We start from the raw sequence: 14248 nt of genomic DNA, 5'->3' as shown, positions 1-14248 counted from the left end.
GAACAGTTACATACGTACCATACCATGAGTGAGATTTCTGTCGATATGTGTTTTTAAGGACCATTGATATGTTGATGTATATAATGGTTATCAAAACGATTTTGATAGTGCCTTTAGGTTCCCATATATATATAGAGATCTGGCTAAAGGAAGAGGCAGGCAATTGGTCTGATACTGATGAGATAATTAACCAATTCACCTGTGTGCGTTTATTCACGTGTGTGGTGATTTGGCACTGCTTTTCACTTACACTTGGTTACTTGTCAATGGGCATGGATTGTGAATATACTTGCGACATAGTAATGTTTTTGAGTGTTACAAAAAACAGACCAGACAGAAGTTGGTTCTGACAACACCCATAGAAATAAGTATGTTTTTTCTTTTATCACATTGCTAGCAGAGTGACATGTGTCAGGATCACTAAATCTCAAAACCCAAGAAGGCAGACTATCAATGTGCTCACAACTAGTATTTTAAGAAAACACAAGAGAACTTTCCGGGCTATTAAAGTGTCATCTCGATTCCTTATTAAGATGGTGGCCAGAAGTCATGCGCAGGGGCGGCAGGTTGGCGTTCTAGCCTCCGCTCCAAATTATCAAGAAGAAGGTGATGCGCTTGTAGCGTGGCACACTTCACCTGAGCAGCAAAGGAATTGAGTTTTGCCTGGAAAAAGCGCCGCGTAGTAGCAGGGAAAAATCTTACTTTGCGCTTCAACCCCTCAAAAGCATTTTCAGAGTTCTGTTTCATGGAAAGAATTTAGACTGCAGCAAGTAAGACTGTTCAGTTTTTTGGGCATGCGCGTTGTTTCTGAGGAGGGATTATGGACGTGCGCAGTTGAGGTAGCTGCAGTGTTCCGAGTGGTGCAGGCGCAGTGGATACAGCGAACTTGGAATATTCAAGAGACAGCACAAGTTGAAAGTTTAGTTTCATGTTGTATGTTCCTAATACGAAGGGAGATAGATTAGTTTGAATTCGAACCCTTCACAGTAGGGAGCAGTTCGAGGAAACTCTAGGCTTCAGTTTAGTTTTAATACAAGTAGTGAGCAAGTAAAAACTACGCTAATTATTTTTGGGAGTGTTTCAAGTGGAAGCATTTGATTTGACTGCATAATAAACGGAAGAAAAGAGGAATTAATATCTAATACAGGTGAAGCAACCTAATACATACTTACCAACACAGAATCCATTTAAACCAGGAATTGTGGCATATTAGGTGAGGAAACCTGTAAGGTAAAAAACCCAAGTTAGAGAGAGAGCTGAGTACACAAGATTAATTAAGTGAATACATTACAATTAAAGCACACAGAAAAGAAGAAAAAGAAATAAGAAAAAGATAAGAAGAGAAGAAGAGAAGCATAGGCCACACCAGGGGCAGGTATGGGAAAAATTCATGTCCAAGAATAAAGTACAATAGGAAGTTGATGGAGAAGTAATTGTGTTTCTTCTTGCAGCGATATTACAAGCAGCCTAAGAAGAAGAGAATTAGAAGATAGAATTCTGAAGGAGCAGAAGAACACTCAGACCTGTGTGGCAGTCTCTTCTCTGTCCCATCCCCTTTCCCCCGTGGAGCTCAATCAGCTTACATGCTAACATTTGTGTGTGGCTGGGGGAACTTCAGGAGTGACTTGGGAACTTGCGGCATACTGCTCCTGCGTACAGTACAAGAAGCACTCATCTGATTGAACCTTGACAACATGACATTGGTCCTGAAGAATGCCACGATCCTCTGGTCATCTGGGCAGAAACATGTTGACCTAGTCAGATAGGGAACATCTTTACTCCTTTTGTTCAACCTGTCTTTTAATCCTATCTATAGGGGATACCCATTAAAACTTTTTTTCCCATATGAGATGGTTTTAATTCACTTTTGATATTATTTTTGCACTCTGCCCCTCACTCACATAAAACATTGGAGTGAAAAACACCTCAAGCTGAGGGAGAGTTGTAGTCCACAATGTGCACCTTGCGGGCACTATGTGCAAGAGAGAACCCAATGATGAAGCATGTCACCCAAAGGGTGAGTGAGGGATCTCGTCTTTAAAAAATAAATGCCCCTTTTTAGTTCTGTTTGCGCACATTCATATTCACATTCTAATTAGGACACCATCGGGTTACCTTTTGTGTATATTATATAGTGGAGTGGTACCATGGATGGTAAAAATTCCTCCTATAGAGACCTTGCTGTGAGCTAGTGGTCCCTCTACAAAGGCATTACCAAATATAACCAGTCCATGTTCTTGGGAGAAGCCAATTATAAAATTATGTATGAATTGTATCTACACCCCCAGAAGCTACACTCCATTTTTCCCAAACACTTTCAACATGTGCTGACGGGGTTGTGGGCTTTTGGGAGCCTTTCGTCTTATTTGGTGGGGCTGCCCCTCTATTTAACCCTTCTGGAAGGAGATACTCCTGCAAATCAAACAAATCCTGGGCTACCCAATCCCCGCTTCACTAGAACACAGACTCTTGGGGGGGACGTGATCCCAGCCTAAAGCACCAAACACCGGGAGACCACTCAATTTTGTGGCTATGCCTGGGGGTGGCCACAATGACCATAGCAGCAGCCTGCAATAAGCCGGAAGCCCCCTCTCTAACCCAATGGCATGCCCGTCTGTGGTGAGCCCTAACCCTTGAACAGATGACAGAAATTATTGAGGACTCCTGCAAGAGTTTTGATTTTATCTGGAGTCCCTTGGTGGGTTACCTGTTGGAAGGATTACTGCTATTTGCCTGTGGGCCTAGGTTGCGAGCCCTACACCTTTCCCAGACATAATAGAATGGACCCCAGACCTTGGTTCCCAGGACACAGGGGCACCCAGGCTTTCTTCTGACCTGCCCGGGGGCAGTTTATTCCCCTCCCGATCCTGGAGACCCAGACTCCCTGGGGCCTCTGAGCTCCTGGTAACACGCGCCCCTCACTCCCGTCAACCACATCAAGGTTATGTTCATGTGGCACCACAGAAATGTTTTGTTATTTTAAGTTGCGCTTCATTAGCTCCTGTTGTAGAGTGCAGAAGCAACACAAGACATGTAAACTATGCCAGTAAGGCACTGTATTGTTGCAACATTTGCACCTTGGTAAGGCCACCAGTCATGCGGAGAACTTGTGGACAAACTGTGTAATGTCTTTAGCTAACTGATGATCTTGGCATGCAAATTGAGCTTGGTTGTGCCACAAATATTGTACATTTTTGTAAAATCAATAAAAAGATTTTGACCAAAAAGATTCCTATTTAATTCATGGTTGCATGATGGGTTATTAGTTCTTGATCCCTTGGGTACTTTGCTGTGATTCCTGGTTTGAAACACATTTGTGAGTATCTCAAGGACATCTTGAAGTGTTTAATAGATTTGATGAATAAACACAATTATCAACTCAATCAATTGGAGCACCAACATTTTGTGGACTTGTTTAATTTTTTTAGTTTTCTCAGATTTTTACTATTGTTTTATACATCAATAAACTGTCTGGGTAACCAGTGATCGGGGAATAGTAGTGTTGGGCAGCTATCCTGTTACACCTTGTGGTATTGTGTTCATTATCCTTCATTAGGCTGAGCATTCGGAGCATGTTGTAACTTCTCTTGTAGGCTGAAAGCCAACCCTCTACGTTTGATTCGATTATGTTAGTGTCCTTTAAAAATACTTGCTTGCTAGTGGTTAGTCCTGCCTCTTTGTCCCTCCCTTTTCTCTTCTGTTCCTCCTACACAGCAGGGACTAAGGGGCATATTACCAACAACTAGCGATAATTTTTGTCTCTAACTTGTTTAGAGACAAAAATTATCGCCGCACATCGGCGATTTTTATCGCAGATAAACCTTGCTATTAACAAGGTTTATCGCAAATGCGATAAAAAACGGCCGAAATGCATGAATATCGCTGAAAAGTCAGCGATATTCATGCATTATCGAGCAAATGCTCTTAGCCATGTTATCCACCTCCCATTGGATAACATGGCTAAGAACTGCTCAGGGCAGGTGTTAGCTTTTGAAAATATTCCTGCTTAGCGCGAATATCTCCAAAAGTTGGTAATAGGAGATAGCGATGTTAGCGACTGTTTTCAGTCTCTAACATCTTGGCACGCCCACTTTGCATCTCATTAGTGATAAATATCACTGACATGCAAAGTGGGGCCCAAGATGGTCGCTATCTCCTAGTAGCTGTCGCTAACTGGTGTTAGCGACAGCTTGGTAATAGGGAGATAATTTTATCTCCGCTTTCTTGGCTTTTAAAGCCAAAAAAGCGGAGATAAACCCCCTTGATAATATGCTCCTAAGTACTGTCTCATTACGCTATAGTTCTTTAGCTGTTCTTTGTGGGACTATCTCTTTCCTAGTTTTCTGCTCTGTTACTGTTTGCCTGTGTCCAGCTTTGGCACCCTACCAGGTTACATAGAATATAGCATTCTTCCCTCTCACCTCCTCTTAATGCCACAGTGTGTCAGTGCTGCTTCCTGCACAGTGCCTCCTGCTCCCTTGACCCAAACGTGGATAGTCTCTGATCTCTGCAGAGAACTGCATAGCTGCCAAGGTTTCAGATTTATTATGTATGACATTTTCATAATTTCAGTGTAATTATGAGTGACATTCAAAGACTATGAGTGACACTTTCTCTCGAGCAAAAGCAAGCAATGAAGACGAAGGAAGCATAAATATCAGAAATGACACCCGTTTGCTCAATGAGAAACTCTAAAAATATCTTTAAACTTCTGCAACACACCAGAAAATGAAGAGCACTAACCTAGTTCCCAAATTTCCTAGGCTCATGAGCATGACGTGCTAAAAGTAAATGAAATAAGGAATGTTGAAGGTGCTAGTGACACTTACTAGTCTGTAGCGACAGCACGTGGCTGGACAGACAATCATACACTGCAGTGAGAGTGTTTAATTCTTATATCACTCTGACCTGCATTGGTGTCACGTTTTCAGACTGCTTATGTGTGACATTTTGGTGTTTTCAGTGTGCGTGTAAGTAACACTCTACTGCCAAACGAGGGACACTTTCTTGCACGATTATTATGAAAGGTGAAAACCTAGCTTCTTAGTTAACCATTAAAAACAATGCAAAGCCAGACAAATGGAAAACCTTGCAATACGGACACTCCCTCAACATTACAAAGGCAAGCATGTGCCCCTACACTTGCGCTACCCGAAATAGTCTTCTCGTAAAATGCCCCAAGGCTACATAATTTCATCACCAGAAAAAAACAGACGTTCCGTCCACTTTGAAAGAATTAAAGCGTTCTGCTGAAAACAAAACTGCCTACCGACCTACCAGTTGAGAGGCACTAGCGCGGATCTCAGCTGCTACTATTAATCAATAAATATTAGAATCCATCTGAAGTTCTGTACAGCTTATCAATCGATCCTAATGACACATCGAAAGTACCATAACAAACACCCTATCAACCATGCACCCAAACCTTGTTGTGAGCATAAGAGCTATGACTTAGGGGCACCTACTTTCTCAACAATTCAAAAGTGACTTAGACCGATTATATGGCACATGCTACATAAATACTATCACTGTACTTTAAAAAAATCTCTTAACACCTGCTCCACGTGTTACCTCTTTAATAGTCCGACTAGCCTGTGACCTTGCGCATGTTTGAAATTATGACTGAACCAGCAGAAAACAAATGAAGAGATTTCTAGCCTTTAGCAGCAGGACTCAAGGACCTCTCTCTGTCCACGTAGGACCCGATCTCAACAGGAATGATTTGCGAGGCACCAAAATGAATAAGTTACAGACCGTTACTGCTGAAGTGTCACAGAGTCTCAGCTGACTCGTGTAGCAGGCCGCGGCGTATAAAGAAACGCTGAGTCGCGGTAAAGTTGCAATTTTAACTTTGTTATCCCGAGCGCCAGGAATACAACCTTTCGCGGGCACTGGCTGTCGGCACCTAAAATGGCCGCCCACCAATATCCTGGCATGCACTGCGTGTCGCTGTCAACCACTAGAGCGCGACACCACATATCTCCCCCCTTTGCAAAGAGGGGGAAAAGGACAGGTGGGGGGGGGGAGGAAGAACAAGGGAAGGGTTAGGAAACAATAGTCTTACTTGATCTTCATGTCAAAGTTCGCAAATCTCTTAGGCAACTTGACCAGTCTACCCAATCTTGTGCGTGGGTGCGTCGGGACAATGTCCACTTGCTGGCAACTCACTGGGAGACCTCTGTCCCATGTCTCATCGATCTGCCACAACCTTTCTCTTCCATTGGTACCAGGGCTCTGGGGTGTTGACTGACCAGATTCATTCATGCCATCGTTCCCATCTGGGATGTCCAGATTTTCGCTTTCTTGGTTGGACGTGGTTGGTCTTGCGCTGCTCCTTCCGGTGCTTGTGTCATTTCTGGTGGACTGTTTCCTTCAGAGGCAGTGGGACCTGTTCCTGTAGAGTTTTCCCACCTCACGATTCGGTTGCATCTTGCCATCCTGTCCTGTGACCATATTTTTCCATCACTTAGCAGGGCTGACCTTGCGTATGGTTCCACAACTTGTAACGATGGGCTAAATTTACTGTCTCCTTTCTTCTTTAATACAGCCTGTTTCACCCTTACCCATTCGCCTTTTTCCATGGTGACTTCCTCAACGTTGTGTCGTTTGTTGTAGTATTCAGTGTATAGGGCCTGCGCTTTGTCGATATTGCTTCGCACCACTGCAGTGGACCACTTGCTTTGGATGACGAGTTGTTTCCACGTTAGATTGACTCTCGTGAAGGTGTCATGCACGCGTAGGATCTTGAACGGACTGTACCCGGTGTTTGCCGGGGTGATGCGATAGGCCCAGGCCATTCATTGGAGTTCCTTCTCTCAGTTTTTTCCTGCGCTTATCGCAGCCTGTACCGTACTCATGATCACTCGATTGAACCTCTCTGCTAGTCCATTCCCAGCTGGGTGGTACACTGGGGTGTGCTTGACTTCTATCCTGTTGCGTTCCATGAAGGCCTTCCATCTTGCTGATATGAATTGTGGCCCGTTATCACATCTCACGATCTTTGGGATACCTTCTCTTAAGAACGTGGCGGTGAGGAAGGACAGCACCGCTTCTGTATCGGCCTCTTCACACACTTCCACTTCCAGCCACTTGGAGTATTTATCGACTAGCACAATCGCATATTTGGGTACCCCATTCGTATCTAGAATGGGGCCCAGGATGTCCACTGATGGCTCTTCCCATGGACTGGAGGGACAAGCGAATCTCCCTAGTGGTTGGCGTAACAAGACCTGTGCTTTATCTGCGTTGTTGCATTGTTCACACATCCTTACATGTTTTTCCACTTGACTGTCTATGGCAGGCCACCAATACGCCTGCTTTGTCCTCGCCTTGGTTTTTTCTATTCCCAGGTGTCCTTCGTGTAGAATGGTAAGAAGATGATTTATTAAGGGCTGCGGGGGAACCACTTTGTCTCCTCTTAGTAGGAACAATAGGTTGTCTCCAATTGATAATTCTTCTTGGACTTCACAATACTTCCTGAGACTGCTGTCGAAGTGCTTCTTATCGGGCCACCCTTGTGTCACGTATTTCTTTACAGCCTTGAGTGTGTCATCATTCGCGTAAGCCTTCTCCCATTCTTGCACACTAATCACTGCTTCATGGTCTTGCGTGAGCGTGACCATGTATTCTTCCCATTCTGTAGGTTCTTGGTCTGCTGCAGGTTCCATCGCCGCTGCCCTGCTTAGGAAGTCCGCAACTTTGTTTCTGGTGCCGGGAAGGTATTCCACTTCATATACATAATCCAGTAGCCTCAAGGTCATCTTCGCAATGCGGGGTGTGGCATGTGCGTGCCCGCAGCAGGTCAGGACCCTCACCAGTGGCTTGTGTTTCGTGCGGAGCAAGAATTTCGAGCCCCATATGAACTGCCTGAACCGCTCCATGGCCCAGACTGCTGCCAACATTTCTTTCTCTATCACACTGAATTTTTCCTTGTTGGGTGCTAACGACCGTGAGGCGAAACTGATGGTGGGGACTTCCCTTTCCTGAGATTTTTGCGTTAGTACCGCGCCTAGCCCATTGTCGCTGGCGTCTGTGGTCAGAATAGACAGCGCTGCCTGATCAAACCCATTGAGAGGCACTGCAGCGCAGATGTCTAGCTTCAAGCAAACAAATTCCGTTTGCTCTTCTTCCGACCATTTGATGGTATTCTCCTCTAGGAGTTGTCGCAGGTGGTGTGTCTTGGACGCGAAGAGAGGTACAAATTTGCTGTAAAACTCTGCCATCCCTAGGATGGAACGGACGTCTTCTTTCTGCTTTGGTGTGGGCACTTCTTTGATGGCTGTTACATTTGCTCGTTTTGGCTCTATACCTCTTTCGCTAATCTCATGGTTCAAGTATGTCACCGATCCCACTCCAAATTTACATTCCTCCCACTCTGCCGTGAGTTCATTTTGTGCCAATACGGTCAAGACCACCTTTAGTTTTGCGTCGTGATCAAGTTTTGATTTCCCCATGACGAGGATGTCGTCCTGAAAGTATTGCACTCCTCCTATCTCATGGAACAAACGGTGCATGAGCTTCTGAAACACAGCGGCAGCAGACGCTAAGCCGAACGGCATCCTTAGGAACTTCTAGCGCCCGAAAGGTCCACCATGGAGAACCACTTGACTCCCTTTGTCCTTGTCAACTTCTCGTTGATCCGGGTTAGTGGGAACTTGTCCACCACTATGTTCTTATTGAGTTCCCTCAAGTCCACACAGAGGTGCACCTTGCCATTTGGTTTCTGTGCTACTACTAATGGTGCAAGCCCTCTGCGCTTTCAATGGCCTTGATTACTCCGTTTGTTTCCAGGCGATGTAGTTCTTCCTGCACGGCCTCTCTGCTCCTGAAGGGGATATTGCGAACCTTGTGGCCTACTGGCTTTGCTCCGTCCTTGAGGCAGATTTTGTGGGTGGATTGTGTCAGTCGCCCTGTCGTGCCTTTGAAGACTTCTGGGTATTCCTTCTTCCATGCATTTTTCTCATAAGTTTGGACTGTGTCAGTCATGAGCACTTGGGTCATGCCTCCCGTGTTTAGTTGGATGCCAAGGGCTCCTTGGTCCATCCACCCTAATACTGAAGGTCCTTTCTCTGCGACATACAATTTTCCTTCTGCTGTTCGCCCTTTGAACTCAAACATCAGTGGGCGATAACCTACCATGGGTATAGGTTCACCTGTGAACGTGACTGGATGTATGTCTGTGGGGACCAGGTGAGCACCTACTCGGGGTTCAAAGTCTCGCTCCCACACGTTGCGTTGGATTATTGTGTACGAGGAGCCGGAATCCGCTACCATGTTCACCTGTATACCTCCAATCGACATTTGTAATGCCGGTTACCTGGACCTTGTACAGTCTATTCCTAGTACTTGATCATCTATGCATAGGACTTCATCTTCTCTTTCATCTTCGAGGACTTCTTCATCTCTGTCCGATCCCTGAGTGACGTACTTCACTTCCGCTTTCCTGGGCTTGCGTTGGCATACTTTTTCATAGTGTCCCGTTATTCCGCAGTATGAGCATTTGGCTCTGAAGGCTGGACATCCTTTATCATGTCCTGCATGTGTCTGGCTACCACATCTGTAGCAGGCATTTCTGCTGTTTCCTGGCAGTCTTTGGGGTTTCGAGAACTTGGAAGAGTATTTCTTCTGGTACCTCGCACCCTGTGGTGTTTGTTGCTGCGTCACCTCTTGTTTGTTCCTATCCGAAATATTTGCACACCGGGGTCTTTTTGATGCTGTCTCTTTTCGCTGCTTCTGTGCACCTCTTAGACAGTTCAGCTTTTTCACAAGCGCCACGACTTCCCTGAGGGGAGCATCTCCGTTGATCCATTACTTTTCCTGGATCGCTGTGTTCATGTTATGTAGTGTAATCTGGTCTCTGATGAGTTCGTTGTGAAGTGTGCCAAACTTGCACATCACCGCTAGCTTCTGTAGTGCCGCTACGTACTCGTCTATCGATTCACCACTGTGCTGTTTCCGTTGGTAGAAGTTGCACCTCTCAATTGCTGTGCATACAACTGGGCGATAATGGGAGTCTAGATCTTCCAACGCGTATTGGAACTCATCCTTGTCATCTGGGGGTCTGGCCGTCTTTACAAGGTTGTCATACACTCTGATGCCTTCTGGGCCTAGGTTGTGTAGGAGGATTTTCTTTCTCCTTGAGCTGGAGAAGGTACCATCCCCTTCTTCTTCCACTGAGGACAAGTAATTTAAGAAATAGCGCTTCCAATCTTCCCATGGCATTGCTGGATCGCTCATTTTGGACAAGAAGGGGACCAGATTGGTGAGGGAGGAGGACTGTGCCCACATTTTAGGGGTGTTGTGTTACTCTGGAGTTGTTTGTTCTGCAGCTCCTGGTGAGCTCCCTGGGGCTTGCCTCTCTCTGGACGCTAGTGCCTGGGTGGTTGAAGGGTTGCTATCCCCTTCGTGGGCTGAGCTTTGGTGCTCCAGCATTCTGCGCCTTCAGCGGGGGGTGGTGACTGTTGCTGGCTGGGTCAGTGCCCTTCCTTACTGATCTGAGCTACGCACAAGCACGTGTGTACTGCGGAGTCTCGCTGGGCACTTACAGTTGTGAGAGGTGCCTCGTTCTCCAGTGGCCTGATTATTCATGCAGCGTACCTGTTCTGCTGCAGGTGGGGCAGCTTCGGATCGCCGGGCGGTGTGTGCTCCTCCACTCTTCTGGGTCTGGGCCACGGTGTGCCTCCTTCCGTGCTGCTCCAGGCCTGGGGCCTTACTTGCTTGTCTTCCCGGTGCCTGTGGGTGTCGGAACAGGTAGGGGGGCTCAGCTCTGACTCTCCCCGTCTGTGGGCTCTCGCGTGCGCACCCCCCGGGGTATGGCCGTCTCCTCTGCCATCAGGGCCGGACTGAGAACCAAAACCGGCCCTGGCAAAGTGTTCGGTCGGCCCCCTGGGGGAGCGACTGAGCTCTTTGTCGGGCCGGTTTTCAGCTGATTTTGTTACAGGGCCGCTTTTGCAGGTATGCTGCAAAATCGGCCCTGTAACAAAAACGGCTCCCTGGGCCCAAAACCGGCCCCCACCCTTGCGGCGCACCGGGGGATTGCCCGGTGCCCGCAACGGCCAGTCCGGGCCTGTCTGCCGTGCTCAGGACAGTGGTGGTTGGTGCTCTGTGGGTCCTAAGGTGTGCGCTGCCTGATGTGGACCAGCGGCGGCACCCCTTGAAGCCTCGTCGCCAATTTGTAGCAGGCTGCGGCGTATAAAGAAACGCTGAGTCACGGAAAAGTTGCAATTTTAACGTTATTATCCCGAGCGACGGGAATACAACCTTTCGGGGGCACTGGCTGTCTGCACCTAAAATGGCCGCCCGCCAATATCCCGGCATGCACTTCGTGTCAGTCTCAACCACTAGAGCGTGACACCACAACTCGCACCATTTATTATCCTCGTAGGTTGATTGAGGCCGATGAAATAATCACATACAACACAGCCAACAGCTAGAACTGTCAGAAACCTGCTTTAAATTACCCCCGCGCTTTTGAGAGAGAAAGCCAGAAACACACAGTTTGTCAGAGCCTGGACCGTGCGAAGGCAGTGAGCTATACAGCGAGTTCTTCTGAGACACGGGTACGGCGCCCACTGACTGCAGGCAGCTGCCGGAAGGATTTATTTCTGTAATGTAAATAATTCAAAACACACATTCGGGTAGCTGCACTGCACCCCTCTGTCTCTCCTACTGCAACTTGACTTGTTGCAGCGACTCTGCAATGCGAGGTAGGCTCAGACTGAGAGTGACCGTCTGCCCTCCGCCTCCTCAGTCAGTGAGTCCTCGTCGACTCGACCAGGCCTGTCATTTCCAACTAATCCAATGACAGTCGATCATTCTCTCTATCGGCAATTGAATTCTAAGCAGCACCGCCAAGGTCAAATTTCCTGCAGCTGCTCAGACTGAGAGAGCTGAGCCACGTGGTGGACACTGCTGCGCCTTAATGATTTGTGCAAAGAAGCCCAGCGCCTCCCACAAGGTATCTCCAGCAGCACTTCATCACGTAACCTCCGCTCCAAGCGGTGTCTTAAGTGCAACACAAAACCTGTCAGACTAGGCTGCTATGTCTCAGTAATAGCCAGTTAGCACTACCTCCACATCATTGTGAAGAACACGCAGGAACCACATCTCCTTCTCAGAACCTCATTATGATGAATAGAGACTCGAGTCTTAGTCTCCTGCCTGCTGCACTCAGATTCCCCGCCGCTTCTGCCTTCTTCCTCCCGACATGAGGGCACACTCTACCGCCGGCACATCCGGATTATTAATCCCCGCCCCCATGGTGCCACGGTGATTGACAACAGTATCGACTGCTGAGATGGCAGCCCCTCCCCCCCCCTGCAGTGTGTGTGATGAGTCTGAGTAAGTCCCGAGCTGCGCCGGGCGGCACGGCATTGTTGTTTCCAGGGCAACACAGCAGGCAGCTGAGCCTGGGCAGAGTGCAGAGATACATTTGTAGCGCTCTCAGCCACTCCACAGAGCGGAGAGCAGATCGGTTAACTATTTAGGAACTGGGGCTCAGCAAGCAGCACTAACTATTTAGGAACTCGGGCTCAGCAAGCAGCACGTCTTGAGCAGCAGAGAGCCGGGCTCAGGCGCCGCTGGTGGCGCCCCTGGCATGTGGTGGCAAAGTGTGTGACAATGCATTTCAGTGCGGTGATGCGGATCACCGCACTGAAATCCGTGAGTGTCACACCTGTTGCGTGACGCTTGACAGGACTGGAACTGCAGGTATGAGCTCTTTATACCAGCGCAGTGTCAGTTTCATGAGAACCACGCTGGTTTCGCTTTCGTTGTTGTCTTTGCCCCCTTTCCTCCCTCCCTTCCCTACCCTTCCAACCAGTCGACAGGCTCCAGTGTTGTCGCCGGAGTAGACAATAGCAGACGTGTGCTTTTTTCTGCTCGCTGGTTTTTCAATTTCTCCTTTCAACCTCTGACTACAAAATTACTCTCCTCCAAAATAATCTGGTTGCATCCAGCAGTCTTGTTCCTGCTTACTAGAAGACACTCAGGGCATGAAGACACGCCCGCTCTATTCAAAGGGAAGGTGCATCTGAACCCACCAGGAAGCCATTAGGCAGCTGCCACTAGATGCGACTTGGCATGCACATTTTATTTCACTAGACTGTCAGAGGCACGCAGGCACATCACATACGTACAAGGCAGCAGAGCACGAATAACGCTTGAGAAATAAAACAAAAGGGCATGGGAAGGAATGCTCTTCAAAGTTATTCGAGGACTCTTCTTCACAGGATCGGTACGAAACTTGGTAAGGGGATGTAAACGGGGTGCTCTCACAGCAACAATGTGAATAAGGTTTCGCCTCCCCTTGAATGTTACCTTGCGCTCTGTTTTACAAAGATTTCTTCCTTGATATCCGACCTACACAAAAAACTTGTTTCGCTGCTGAATTCAAATACGTATCCCATGCAGCTTAACAACTTCCCCTAATGCTGCATTTAACCAAACAGCATGCCAATGATTTAAAATGTATCTCAGGTGACAGTTTTATATTTTCCCAGTCCAACAAGATGCTATTCTAATCTACAGCAATGTATAGTTTTTGTTTTGCACTATATATGACAGGTTCATGCATCAGTGATTGTAAGCCCAGCAAGGTGGTTTACAGAGCCCCAAACAACAATCCAAGGAAACAGTCGAATAATACCCAGAAGTTTTGTGAATAAATGCTGACCACCAGGACAAATGAAGGAGACCTAATTGAACCCAAATCCTTAAGACTATAGGTAAAACTGTCGAAACGCAACAAACGAAACTGCAGACTAACCGTGTTTCATTTGAGTTAAAGTAGTTACATTAAAGGAGATCGGCAACATGCAATAAATCCCTTAACTGTCCCCACACTTCGTTACAGAGTAAAGTGGTACACGCCTTGTAAAAACAAGCATTTGCAATGCAATAGGTCTCGCATTTGTGAGAGTGTGAGCTATTTGCATACAAATTATTTTTTATTCATCTGTTTTGAAAACCTGCAAGCCGTGCGTAAACACGCACTTTGTACTTACAATCCTTGCTTACGAGAAGAAAGGCTGACAGTAAAAGAGGTGCAGTTACTACCAGCCTTGCTTCTCGTAAGCAAGGACTATAAGTACAATGTGCGTGTTTACGCACCGCTTGCAGGTTTTCAAAACAAATTCTTGTTGTTATATTGCATTCTCTAACTATCAATAGGGCCAGGTCTTCTATACCTTGTAAAATAGAGGACGGAGCTTGCACGTTTACACCCCTAGCTGTCAAGCTGACAGGCATA

The sequence above is a fragment of the Lissotriton vulgaris genome, chromosome 3_1 (assembly GCF_964263255.1).
Source record: "Lissotriton vulgaris chromosome 3_1, aLisVul1.2, whole genome shotgun sequence".
Taxonomy (NCBI): domain Eukaryota; kingdom Metazoa; phylum Chordata; class Amphibia; order Caudata; family Salamandridae; genus Lissotriton; species Lissotriton vulgaris.
The sequence above is the reverse complement of the archived record's forward strand: the minus strand, read 5'-3'. Positions refer to the sequence as shown.